We start from the raw sequence: 13,426 nt of genomic DNA, 5'->3' as shown, positions 1-13,426 counted from the left end.
CCAGGGCTGTCTTAGCAGTGTTCAGTGGTCCTCTTTATTGGTGGCTGTTTTGGTAAAGCTCAAATGTCTTAGATGAAACCATCAACCTCTCAACAATCAGTGAAGGATGGTGCTGTACCTAAGTAAATGTGTTCACTTCCTAGTACTCCTGTAAGAAAGCTCCGTCAACTGGGTAGCTTGGGCAGCACACATTTTATTATTATTATTATTATTATTATTATTATTATTATTATTATTGTTATATCTCTGTGATGCTGATCTCTCAGGCAAATCATGTTTCTAGAATCTTGTGCTCTCTCCATCACTTTACATGTTACTTGAATTTCTCTTTTGGGGAGACAATGACTTAGCATATTCTATGTCTGGTAGAATATCTATGCTAGATAGGTACGTAACAAACTTTTGTTGATTAAGTAAACTAACATATTTGTATTTTCCACTGCCAAAGAAATATGTAGGAATGACTGAGGCTTATTATTGCACAGTCTTAACATGAGAGCAAACTGGCTGGGTCTACCCCATAGGTTTATTCCTAGTACCACGGGACAGTGGAGTTTCTTCTCAAATGCAGCCAAGTCATGTCTTGAGTTGGAGAGTTTATACAGTCTTTGACCATCCTTCAGTGGAAAAGCTATGCTAACAGAAGGTGCCACAAGAAAACCAAAATGGCTGAATTAGGGAGAAACGTGCAGACGGTATTGATTCTATTCAGTCTCATTCACCCAGGATACAGGATCAGTTATTGATGGCAGTGTTGCAAGGTGTAGATCTCCCCCTCTTGTTGCTCTACGTGTGGGGAAATGTCAGAGAAGAGAAAGCAGTGCCCAACAGAGCTCCTTCATGCCAGACCTCCTTGCTCTGCTCTCTGGCTGAGGGCGGTGGGTGCTCTCAAGTAAGGGATTCACAGAAAAGGCTGTGAGAGGCATCTGGGTTATGGATGTGCTACAAAGATACATTTCACAGGAATATTTCTCCCAATTCACTGTTAGGCGGCAGAATTCCTCTACAAGCTGAGAGCCTTCAAGGCTTGAGAAATTAACAAAGTAGGAGAAAAGAGAAATGATCTTAAGTCCCGGTACTAATGAACAGTTTCCTGGAAATGGATGGTGATCAGATGCTACGATGTTGACGGGCATACATGCCATGGGGCTTAGCACATCTGTTCCTCAATGTCTGAGAAAGTGTCAGGATGAGAAATGTGAGAAGAAATGCAGGGTCCTGAGAAAGGGCATTGCTGCCAGGGTCTCAGTGGTTTTCATCTTTATTTTTTTTCCTGTTTTCATCTTTCAAAAGAATAAAATAAAACAAAGCTGACTTGAAATAATTTCAGTCATATGTGTATCCTAACGCTGCACATTTTTGTCATGTTAACTTCTTGTGATTTCAAAGAACACTGTCAATTTTCTAGGCCCCAAATTCGTGGTGTTTTTAATTTAAACATAGGGTTTGCCAGTCCTAGCCCTAAAAGAAATATTTTCATGATCCAGTTCTTTTATCAACTCCACATCTTGGGTGTGGTTTCATTCCCTAGTCCAGCATCCCTCTGTGCTATTGAGAAACCAAACACCATGGCTGGGAAAATATTCTCAATGAATAAATTCCTTCTTTCATCTCATATCAGGGATGCATAGTGGGGAATGGGTTGGGGGAAAAAAAGAACCTAAATTAAGATTTACATTTAATAGTGTTATGTTTAAGAAAATGAGGGAGCAGGGCTGGACAGATTGCTCATAGTGCATTTGCAGAGAACAGTGGTCACGTTTCTCAACACTTACATGATCATGGCTCAAAGTCATCCATAATTCCATTTCCAGGGGATCTGATCCAGCCTTCTGACTTTCAAAGCCTATCATTCTCTTAACTGGTTGATTCACACTTCAAAACAAGCCTTCAAAAATCAAAGTCTAAACTATTCTGTTAAACTTACTTCTCCCATGGATTAAAAAGGTGGCCAACTGTAGAAGAGAGTTCACTAGAAAGGAACATAGATGAAAGTTTAGGATCTCTAGCGTCTTAGGGTTTTATTGTTGTGAAGAGACACATGACCATGGCAAGTCTTATATAAGAAAGCATTTCATTGGAGATTGCTTACATTCAGAGTTTTTGTCCATCATCATTGTGGTGGGAAAGGTGTTGATATGCAGGCATGGGGCTGGAGAAGAAATCAAGAGCTCTACGTCCAGATCAGCAGGCAGCAGGAAGAGAAAGACAATGGGCCTGGCTTGAGCACTTGAAACCTCAAAGCCCACCTTCAGTGACAACAAAACCTTCACCCATCTTCCTCCAACAAAACCATACTTCCTAATAGTGCCACTCCCTGATGACCAAGCACTCAAATCTATGAGTCTATGGGGGGTATTTCTCTTCAAACCACCACATCTAGTGAACAAGGAAGAGTAGGTGTGGGCAGCATGTGAGTGCTGCAGGAGGACTGGTGAATTTAACATGCCTCTATGAGAATGGGGCTAGGAAACAATTGGATGACATTCAGATCAGATGTTCTATGTTCCTGGTTCAGGCCTTCTTCAAATTCTACCTTTAAATAATACAGCCAAACTTATGTGCAGACTCTCACTAACTTTGAAGGCTAAATAAAAGGAAATATATAGAACTATAATGATCAATAAATGACAGCACAAAAGAAAATAATGAAATTTTGGCCTAAACTCAAACCTAGAGAATAATTATTTTAAATATGCTTTCCCGTCATAAATAAGTGAATGGAGGTATTTGTTTTATTTTTTTACAGTTTTCTGCAATTGCACACTTGGGAACCCATTTATGTCTTATTGTTAAGTTGGTGAGAGCAGATGTTCACTAGTGAACAGATGATCACTAGGTTTCTGGACATAGAACTCATTCTCAAAGAGGCTTTAAATATGCCTCATTGCTCTGCTATAAACTTAGCCCTGGAGAATTCTCAGAGTAGCTGGTACAGAATCTGGAAAATATTTAGTTCTTCTTGGTTTTTTTTTTTTTTTTTTTTTTTCAGAGATTATTGAGTTCCCCTCAACAGCGCCAAAGGCAATTGCTTCTCAGGCCTCTCTGTGACCATGCAAACCCACTCCTGCACTAGCTGAGCCTGTGGTTGCCTTGGGGCAGGGAACTCTAATATCTACTCTTTGAAAGGCCCTTCTACAGTACAGGTTGCTTTCCTGTGTGGACCCCTATGGAATTACCTCTAAGGAGGAGTAGACACAGATTTGGCGAAGATGTTCTTTTAATATATAAATTCCCTTTAAAATCATGCTAAGTATTTCCTTATCAATTAAATGAGATTGGGAAAGAAAGTGGATAGCAAGAGGAAAATGATAGAAAATCAAATTTTCATTCCCTAGCAATGTCTATATGAAAACATATTATCTACACATTCCTTTCTTTCTAGCTAAACCATTTTTAATTAATTTATGGCTTGTGAGACTTGCTATCTATTTCATAAGTTAAATATTAATTTACCCTCTGAGTATGAATTCCTACAACTATGCTTCATTCTGACAGTTCATTCAATTAGAAACTCCATTCAGCATCTCAGAAAATCCAACTTACAGAGGTCAGATGTTTCTTTGCTAAAGGCTAATTCCAGTTGAAGGAAGGAGTTTGCCAGGCGCCACATAGTAAGAACAAATTCAAAGAACATAGGGCCTTTGAGGGTCATAGGGAGTCACAGATCATTCTTTGAGATTTATACCTTTGCTTTTTCTGAAAGTGAGGGAAGCATGGTAACAGAAACATTCTTTAAATTTGGCAACTAGTCCCCACACCAATGACAACTATAGCTTGATCCTATCTGATTTTAGAAGACACAGAAGATAGAAATAGTTTCTCTCTAAAGATGTTCTTGTGAAGCTACTTAAGTGCACTGCTAAAGACAGCAAGATGTTTTTTTTCCTTGGGGTCCTCTGGTCAAGCTAAGTTGGGAAGTAAGTAAATGAAGTCACCGAGGGCCAATCAGATTCTGGGATACAGGCAGCCAAGGGGCTTTGGCTACAAGGCAGCACCATGGTTCAAAACTAGAAGTTCCCAGACCCTGAATATTCCATGAGAAAATGGTAAAGAGAGCCTCACTAAGTAGATACTGTTGATCAAAGCATCTTCCAAAAGATATACTTCTCTCATGTCAAAGGATGCTACTAGTTTCTTCATTCTCAAATCAAGTGACTAATTATCTTACACAGCAGTAATAGGAGGCAATTATTAACACAGAATCATCATAGTTTCCTAAATGTTTTCTTATGTGACAATCTGAATATGCAGGACATAATTTGAAGTTAATATTAACCTTAAAATTTAGGCTCAGCCTTAGGTTCACCATTTTTTTTCTCCTGTTTTGTGACACAGAGCCATTTAGTACAGTATTGGAAAACAGACCTGTCCTCTTCCAAATGTTAACTCACAAAAATGAAAAGACTAAAAGCCCTTTCATTAAAGATGACCACAAACAGCTCTTCCTTTTGCTGTCCATTTTTGTGTGATGTTCCTCAACATTCCCTCCAAAAGATGCTAGTTTGTGGTAACCCTAAAAGCATCATATTCTCAACACATTTGATAGCTATTATCACTATCATGTTAGCTGAATTTCATCTGGTCACACTTCAAAGAAATGTGTGGCATTATTCTGTGGGGCAAAAACTGTGGGTGTGAAAGCTTTTAACTGGTTTGAGGTGTGAAACGTGTGATTTAGCCCCTTACAGATGGTGCATGCTCTTCTCTGTCTTCCTTTCCTCTGGCTCAATTTAAACAGGCTTCTAAGCAAGTCCAGAAAAACTAACAGACAGAAGTAAAAGATGTTGTATACATGCAAGTGTTATAGTTTGTCCCACAACTCAACTAACTTCCTGCCTTGAGGCAGCTATATAAACCTCAGTGAGTACGAGTCTTCCTCTGAAAAATGTAGTTACAATCGTGGGTTCAATTGGTCCTACAAAACATACTTGAAGTACCTACCCCTAGAACCTTAAAACGTGACTGTCTTAGTTACTTTACTTTTCTATTGCTTAGAAGAGATAGTATGACCAAGACAACTTATAGAAGAAATGTCTTATTGGGGCTTACAGTTTCGGAATGAGTCAATGATCATCATAGTTGGGATCATGGAAACAGAAAGGTAGGCATGGCACTGGAGCAGTGGCTGAGAGTCTGCATCCTTATCTGCAAGCTTGAGGCAGAGAACTGAGAATGGTATTGACTTTTGAAACCTCAAAGCTCACCCTCAGTGATGCCCCTCCTTCAATAAGACCACACCTCCTTCCCAAACAGTTCTACCAACTAGAGACCAAGTATTCAAATGTATGAGCCTATAGAGGCCATTCTCTTTCAAACCACCACAGTGACCTTATTTAGAGAGTAGAGTCTTTATGAGGGTAATCAAGTTATTTTTGTCAAATAAAAATATTTGGACATGGGTCCATATATAGGAAACACAAAGATGCCAAGGATCTGCAAGCCAAGGAGAAGAACAGAGAGCAGAGCTTTCCATAAAAGCCCTCAGAAAAACAAAAGGACACTATTTATAGAGTTCCTGCCTTATTGGCTATGAGGAGCCATTTTTGAGATTGAAGTTGACTGTTGGTGGTGCTTTATTATAGGAACCACAAAAAAAAAAAAAAAAAAAAAAAAAAAAACAATAAAAAAACCAACCAACTGATGGTAGATTCAGTTTGTTTGGCCACATTAAAGATTATAGAAAACACACAGTGCCCAACCCACTCTCAGACAAAAAGCTCTAGCTCTACCTTTCCTAGAATACTGCACTTGACCTCAGTTTCCACAAAAGGTATGGCATAATATCATATGAAATGTGCTTTAGTTCCCTTCCTGGCTCCCCAACCTTACAACACCTCCTGCAGAAAATCTATTTACTATGCAGGGCTCAAGTCTGGCCAGGTTGGTTTCAAAAAGTCAAGGTCAAGTGTGAGTCGCTGAATTCAGTTTCCTGTAACTCCAGCTTTAGGGACTCCAATGTCCTCTTCTGGACTCCAAGAGCACTGCATTCAAGTTACACAAATACACACTCACACACATGCGCACATAGGGGTGTGCATACACACACACACACACACCTACACAGACACACAACTTTATGAGTAAAAATAAAATCTTTTTAAAAAGGAGTTCCAGCAAATCTCATGACAGAGTTTATAATCATTAATATCCAAATGACAGCTTAATGGCCAGAATAAAATTAAATTGAGTGTGTTCAAAGTCAATTAAGTAAGCATATTAAAGACCCTCATTCAAGGAACAATCTCCCTGGCCATATTAAAATGCTCACCCTGCTTGGTGTCATGTTGGTGATAATTTAAATGTTTTTCAAAACTGCCAAGATCATCAAACTAGGAAGCAAAAATTACGTTGGTTAACAAAATAAAGATCAAAACTGAGAAGTATTTTACCAGTTGATAAAAATAAAATAGCCAACATTCCATATACTCAAGATTAAGGCCATATGTCTGAGTGGTGACTTTTATTAGTCAAGAATAATACATGCTGAGTTAAAAAAAAAAAAGTCAGAAAATACAAACAAGCAAACAGAAGAAAAAAATGTCAGTATGGTAGTCATTAGGACAGTCTGCAGAAATTGCAATTTTCTGAGATCATTATGGATCACACTTCTCTGCTTCCTTTGAAGTACAACACACTCTTATAATTTTTGTTGAACAACAAAATACCAAAGAGTCATGCACTGTGTGCAAATTGGCCTGAGCTTTTCTTCCTTCAGCAGTAAGACAAACTTCTGAAGCCTCCAGATGCCCAGATCTCTGATAGGCAAGGCCCCTCTTAGCAACCATATTGGCAAGTGCCATACAATAACTCATCTTCTACTGCATTTAATAATTGACATTGGGGCATTATTAGTCACAGTCACATACCCTGACCGCTTTTGAGTGACAAAAAGTATTTCTCAGACTTTTAAAAACATACATGTTATCCATCCATCCACATGTATTATAACCTATTATAACATGCCATCCTCTACTCTGTGGCACATTGGTCCCTTCATTATATTATAAACATTTATTTTTAGTGTGTATGTGTATTTGCATGCTTGAGGCCACATGTGCATGAGGGGGAATGCATGTGCCTCCTCAAACACACTTCATAAACAAAACATAAAATAAAAATAAAGAGGAGTGCAATTAACAAAGATGGATGCTGGCCTCTGACCTCCATACATGTATATGGGCATGTATGATAGTGTATACTCATGCTTATACATGTATATACTACATCCTGCATGTGTGCACATGCACATACACACAAAAGAAAATTATGTTCAGATTCGAGAATGACTAGAAGTGCTAGATCCATTCTATTCACACACACACACACACACACACACACATATTCATTACATGTACAATAGCCTAAGCGCTATCACACTGCAAAAGTGCAGAATCTCAGGCAATCACTCATCCTGCCTGGACTAGTTAATCATTCTGACCTGAAGGAGTTGAACCAAACGTTACTAAATGATTCAAGAGTCCCATAAAAGCTTAAAATGCTGTAATTCTGCTTAATAAATAGGTGATGTTAACTAAAAAAGCAGGTTTCCATATAGAAATTCATGTGCCCACTCTCATAGGTCCTGACCATTTTAATGCCATAGCATACTGATGGCCCCAAAAAGCAAAAAGCAAAGGTTAATTCAAAGGTTCACACATTCATCATTCATTTAAAATATTTTTAGAATTTATCTTGCACCACACACATGCTGGGGACCTAGGATTAAAATACAGTTTGTCTTATCAGAGGTTTCACAATATGGCAGTGAGGACTGCCTTGAACTACTCTGCTATGTTACGATTGTCTTGGATGTCTTCATTGTTGTAACAGGGATAGAAGCCATCTATTCAAGTCACCAAGCAATGGTACAGATGTTCCTAGAATTAATCTTGCACAGTGGCACACGCCACTGTAATCCCAGCACTCAGAAAGAAGAGGCAGGCAGATTGCAGTAAGTTCAAGGCCAACCTGGTCTACAAAGCAAGTTCAGGACTGCCAAGGCTACACAGTGGCTAAGATCAAAAACTCAAGTGACAACACATGCTGGAGAGAATGTGGAGAAAGGGGAACCCTTCTCCATTACTGGTGGGAATGTAAACTTGTCAACTATTTTGGAAATCAATCTGGTGCTTTCTCAGACAATTAGGAATAATGTTTCCTCAAGATACAGCCATACCACTCCTAGGCTTATATTCAAAATATGCTCAAGTACACAACAAGGACATTTGCTCAACCATGTTTGTAGCAGCTTTATTTATAATAGCCAGAAGCTGGAAACAACACAGATATCCTCAGTTGAGAAATGAATACAGAAATTGTGGTACATTTACACAATGGAATACTACTCAGCAATTAAAAATAAAGAAATCATGAAATTTGCAGGCAAATGGTGGGAACTAGAAAAGATCATCCTGAGTGAGGTATCCCAGGAGCAGAAAGATACACAGGGCATATACTCACTCATAAGTGGATATTAGACAAATAATATAGGATAAAATACTAAAATCTGTATACCTAAAGAAGCTAAGCAAGAAGGAGGACTCTGGGTAAGAAGCTCAATCCCCATTCAGAAAGGCAAAGAGAATGGATATCAGAAGAGGGAGAAAACAGGAAATAGGACAGGAGCCTGCCTGAAAGCCTCTGAAAGCCTCTACCCTGCAGGGTATCAAAGCAGATGCTGAGACTCAGCCAAACTTTGGACAGAGTGCAGGGAATCTTATTAAAGAAGGGGGAGATAAGAATAGCTGGAGGGGACAGGAGCTCCGCAAGGAGAGCAACAGAACCAAACAATCTGTTCACAGGTGTGTTTTTTGAGACTGATACTCCAACCAAGGACCATTCTTGGAGATGTCCTAGAACCCCTGCACAGATGTGGCCCATGGCAGCTCAGTATCCAAGTGAGTTCCCTAGTAATGGGAACAGGGACTGTCTCTGACATGAACTGATTGGCCTACTCTTTGATCACTTCCCCCTCAGGGGGGTGCAGCCTTATCAGGCTGCAGAGGAAGACAATTCAGCCACTCCTGATGAGACCTGATAGACTAGGATCAGAAGGAAGGAAAAGAAGGCCTCCCCTATCAGTGGACTTCGGGAGGGGCATTTGTGGAGAAGGAGAAGGAAGGGGGGATTGGGAGGGGAAGAGGGAGGGAGCTACAGGTGGGATACAAAGTGAATAAACTGTAATTAATAAAAATTAAAATTAAAAAAAAACAAGCAAGTAATAGTGAAAAGCCCCCCCCCCCAAAAAAAAGTAGGTTTGTTTATTCAGCTTATCCACATGGAGAAGAGGAACAAAGTGGTCCAGTACCTCCCCAAACTATCTCTAAGGGGTCCTCAGATGAGGTTTAAGTTTAAAGGACAAGAGGTATGCATAGCTAACTAAGCAGTATTAGTCAGGGAGAGTCTCTGTCCGCCATCATTAGGCTTTCCCTCAGACTGACAGCAGGCTTCAGTTATTTCTTTCTCCTAGTGTGAGATTTCTGGAGAAAAAAAAATTTAAGTTCTGAGGAACTGCTTATTGAACAATCTGATAGCAAAAGCAAGGGGCACAAATGTCTCTTTAGATTAGTCTTCAGAGAAAGCCCTTGTTCCCCTTACTAGGGACCCCACTTGGATACTGAGTCTATGGGCTACATCTGAAATGGGGTTTTAGGTCCTCTCCATGCATTATCCTTGGTTGGGGTATCAGTCTCTGCAAGGCTCTTTGATCACCTCCCCCTGGGGGGTGCAGCCTTGCCAGGCCACAGAGAAAGATGATGTAACTAGTTCTAATGAGACCTGATAGGCTAGGGTCAAATAGAAGGGGAGGAGGACCTCCCCTATCAGTGGACTAGGGGAGGGGCTCAGAGGGAGAAGAGGGTGGGAGGGTGGGATTGGGAGGAGAAGAGGGAGGGAGGGTGGGATTGGAAGGAGACGGGGAGGGAGCACAGCTGGGACACAAATAGAAAAAATTTGTAACAAATGATAATTTAAAAAGAAAAATAAATGAATAAATAAAGTTTTTAAAAGAATAGAATTAGTTTTCACTCGGCGGAGACAGTTACAAGGGTGGTACCTAAGCATCTTTCCTGCCTCACCTATTGCACATGCTTCCTTTCCTTCTCACTAGGGCTGCCTGTTAGTTCCACAAAGGCAAACTCAACAGTGCCCCAAGGTTCAAGGCACAGACTGACTGCCTCACAACTACTGGTTTGACATGAAGAACCTGTGGAGGCCCAAATTGTAAAGCATAAACATCCTCCGTAGGTACCTCCTGACAGTTACTTTCTGTGGACATTTTCCATGGTGGCTGGCTTACCTGAGATTTCCCAGAATCATGTGAAAACAAACCTAAACAGACACTCTGTGCTTTTGCTGCCTGTTCAGTAGTAACATGTTTTCTTTCTTTTATTCAGGAGTGACATTTTAAGGGAGGATGCAGTGACGCATCTGTGCTAAGGAGGAGTCACCAGGTGTGTGAGTCACTGATTTGCTGATAAGGGAAGGGGATTATCTGTTATCTCAAGCTACCTGCATGGAGGTTACTCGTGGTCCTCTTAGTGTAGACTCATAGGGCAGGAGCTGACAGCTTAACACTTTAGCGCCCACATTGTAAAATTCTGACTCTTATTATTCTTAGGAATAACCTGGAAGGATCTAATCCAAAGCAAAGGAAGCGACAACCCAGTAGCAGACGGACTCAGCAATAGACACATCCCAGGCCAATAGAGTCTGGACTCATGAAAGGTAGGCTTACTTTGACAGGGGTGGGGGCTGAGGAAGGGCACTACCAAAGGTTAAAAAAAAAAAGCCAAGGAAGAGAAAGCATGTGTCAATATTTCTAACTTTTATCAAGTTTTTGTTTGTTTACTGGGAGACACAGGGAGTGACGCACATGCGCAGAGGAGACCAGGGGACAAGTATCAGTTCTCTTCTTGCATCATGTGGGTCCCAGGACTGAACGAGATCGGCACGCTCCTTCGCCTACCGAGCCATGTCTGTGGCCCCCATAATGTTGTAAATAGCTTGAATCACATGGTCTCTCAATGAGAAGGCCGTTTTAAAGACCATCTATCTGGCTCTTCCCTGTTTTCTTCTCTCCTTTTTCATTCTTTCTCTTTGAACAGTCTGAGGTGAGACAGTGATTTTGGCATGGCTTTCTATACTCAAGAGTGATGCATTCAAAATCAAGATGACAGCTTGGATGAACAGCCGGCAGCCGGATAATGGGTGCTTAGTAAATAAATGCATGCTTCCTCCTCTTGTCGGCAGAGGGACAGCGTGGCAGGGCTATGGACCGCAGAGAGACGTTCTGGGTGCTGTAATAGTTTTATCCCTTGCTAGAGTCAAACATCAGCACATCAAATCCCCATGTGTCACTTTTGCAGACTGAATTGCTCCCAATTATCACAGCAGGGTTTTGGACCAGGCAACAGACAAAACAGTGTCTGTCCCTCATGCCTGTTCAATTGAAGAAGGCTCTGATAAATAACTAATTATACTTAGGGTTCAAGGTTCTGCCAGGCTCCTGGCATCAGATGAGAAGTTTCTTTGAAGAAAAGAGTAGACTTCAATAGAACTCCTTATTAGCCCACACTGTCAGAGGGGCTAATAATATGTTCTGTTGGAACTAGGTGGTCATTTGTTCAACCAACAATTAAGGTAACACCACCGTGGCTGCTTACATAATTGCCTAACACCTCCTTGTGTGGACAGAGGTTAAAAGAACAAAACTGTTTTCCCAATAGATGCACTCGCTGTTAAAGAAGAAAGAAGGGAGGACTGAATAGTCTGTCACAGTGCTGTAGTGGAAGAGGGCACAGGCTCTGAGCCCAGGACATCCTGAGTTCACGTTTCCTTACTAATCGATTTAGGAACATTAACTATAACTTTTCTAAGATGCATTTTTCTCACTATAAAACAGTAATGGTGACGCGCTGCCCTGTGAGGTTAAGAATTACAACAAATAAATTATATGTGTGTTTAGTTTATGCAGAGTCCATACATGGAATAATAATAGATCTATGACTCCTGCCCAGGAGTCCAGGCTACTGTTGCTGGAGTTAGGTGTCCTGAGTATTTTTTTTTTTTTTTTTTTTTTTGCTTTCTCTTTGCTTTTACTAAACAGTATAAAGCCATGCCTTAGGCATCACCATTACATAGAAGGAAACACATCGGTCTCCTAAAACTTGATTTGAAAACCTTGGAAACTATGACTTCTTTGGCTCTCACACTTTCATATTGTTAAGTCTGTGACCTTTTCAGAGTCCAAATCCTTCAAAGCTTTGAGATGATGTCCCGTCATGTCAGAAAGTGCCACCATGCCACGGGTTTGAGGAGCCTATTAGGTATAGAGCCTCCAAGATGCCTTTCGATCTTACTGCCTGAAAGGTGTTCAGGTAGACAAGTACCAGGAGGCAGAAGTCTGGCCTTCTGGCATTTGCTCCTGCTCAGAAATAGACCTGTCGTTGGGTTCCCATAGTGTGAGGGCCTAGCGGAATGTCTGAATAGTCAGCTTTCCTTGTCAGAAATTAAGGCGATTGTACAGATGGTAAATGGCTAATACAAGGACTTCTGCTGTCACAATATGGAAGACAACTCTTTGCCCTTTGGACCTGCCCCCTCATCCCCATCCCAGATGCCTCCTTTCCAACCACTAAAGCAGATTTTCTAAAAATCTTTGGGTAGATGTCTCTCTTCTAATAATGAACTAACAGCTAAAGTCCTTGAAAACTTTACTCTTCACCTTCCCGAAGTTTCCATCCCTCATTAGTGGAATCTTCACACTCCTCATAGCACTTGAGGCATTAGTACTCTCTTCAGGTTGCTGAGTGGTTGCAGATCAGGACTCAGATTGAGACTGAGCCAGTGAACTAATAATATGTCTGTGGCCTCCTCAGCACGGGAGGCAGACTTGGCAGGAGACACTTGTCTGGTGAAGGGAGCATGGAAAAAGGAAGTTACCTGTTCAGGTACCCTGCACCTAAAACAACAAGACAGAGGGAACATAGCAGTCTCCAACCCAAGATGTTCCAGTGTAAAGGCATCTCTCTCTGTGTGTCTCTTGTATGATACAGGGTTTCTCTGTGTAGCCCTGGCTATGCTACAGCTCAGTCTGTAGACCAGGCTGGTCTCAAATTCAGACTTCATCCTGCCTCTGCCACCCACGTCCTGAGATGGGCCACCATGCTTGGCAAGAAGCCACTTTTCACTTGGTTTGCTTTTAAAAAAAATCAACAAAAAGCCATGTCTATTAAATGAAGAAGTAATATAGAGAAGCACATTTTAGAAGTAAACATTTCCACAAACCCAACATATATTATTAATACAATAAAGTAGATCTTCATATTTTAATGTTCATACTCATTTTCTAATATGATTCTATGATCAGCACAGAGTTGCAATCTGTCTTTCTCTAGTGCGTTCTGAACATTTACTATAACCG

At 40.7% G+C, this 13,426-nt stretch overlaps 1 protein-coding gene across 6 annotated transcripts in view; it reads left to right on the top strand.

The window, feature by feature from the left end:
* Phldb2 (pleckstrin homology like domain family B member 2) overlaps positions 1–13,426 on the top strand; it is a 207,470-nt gene that overhangs the window by 35,889 nt on the left and 158,155 nt on the right. For all 6 annotated transcript variants that reach the window (XM_060370491.1, XM_060370489.1, XM_060370494.1 and 3 more), the window contains exons 2-3: positions 10,398–10,454; positions 10,622–10,728. The gene's annotated coding sequence lies outside the window, so the exon portion shown is untranslated. The remainder of the gene's footprint in view (positions 1–10,397; positions 10,455–10,621; positions 10,729–13,426) is intronic.

Source organism: Meriones unguiculatus, chromosome 17 (genome assembly GCF_030254825.1).
Source record: "Meriones unguiculatus strain TT.TT164.6M chromosome 17, Bangor_MerUng_6.1, whole genome shotgun sequence".
NCBI lineage: Eukaryota > Metazoa > Chordata > Mammalia > Rodentia > Muridae > Meriones > Meriones unguiculatus.
Note: the sequence above shows the minus strand (reverse complement) of the source record. Positions and strands in the feature narration are given on the sequence as shown.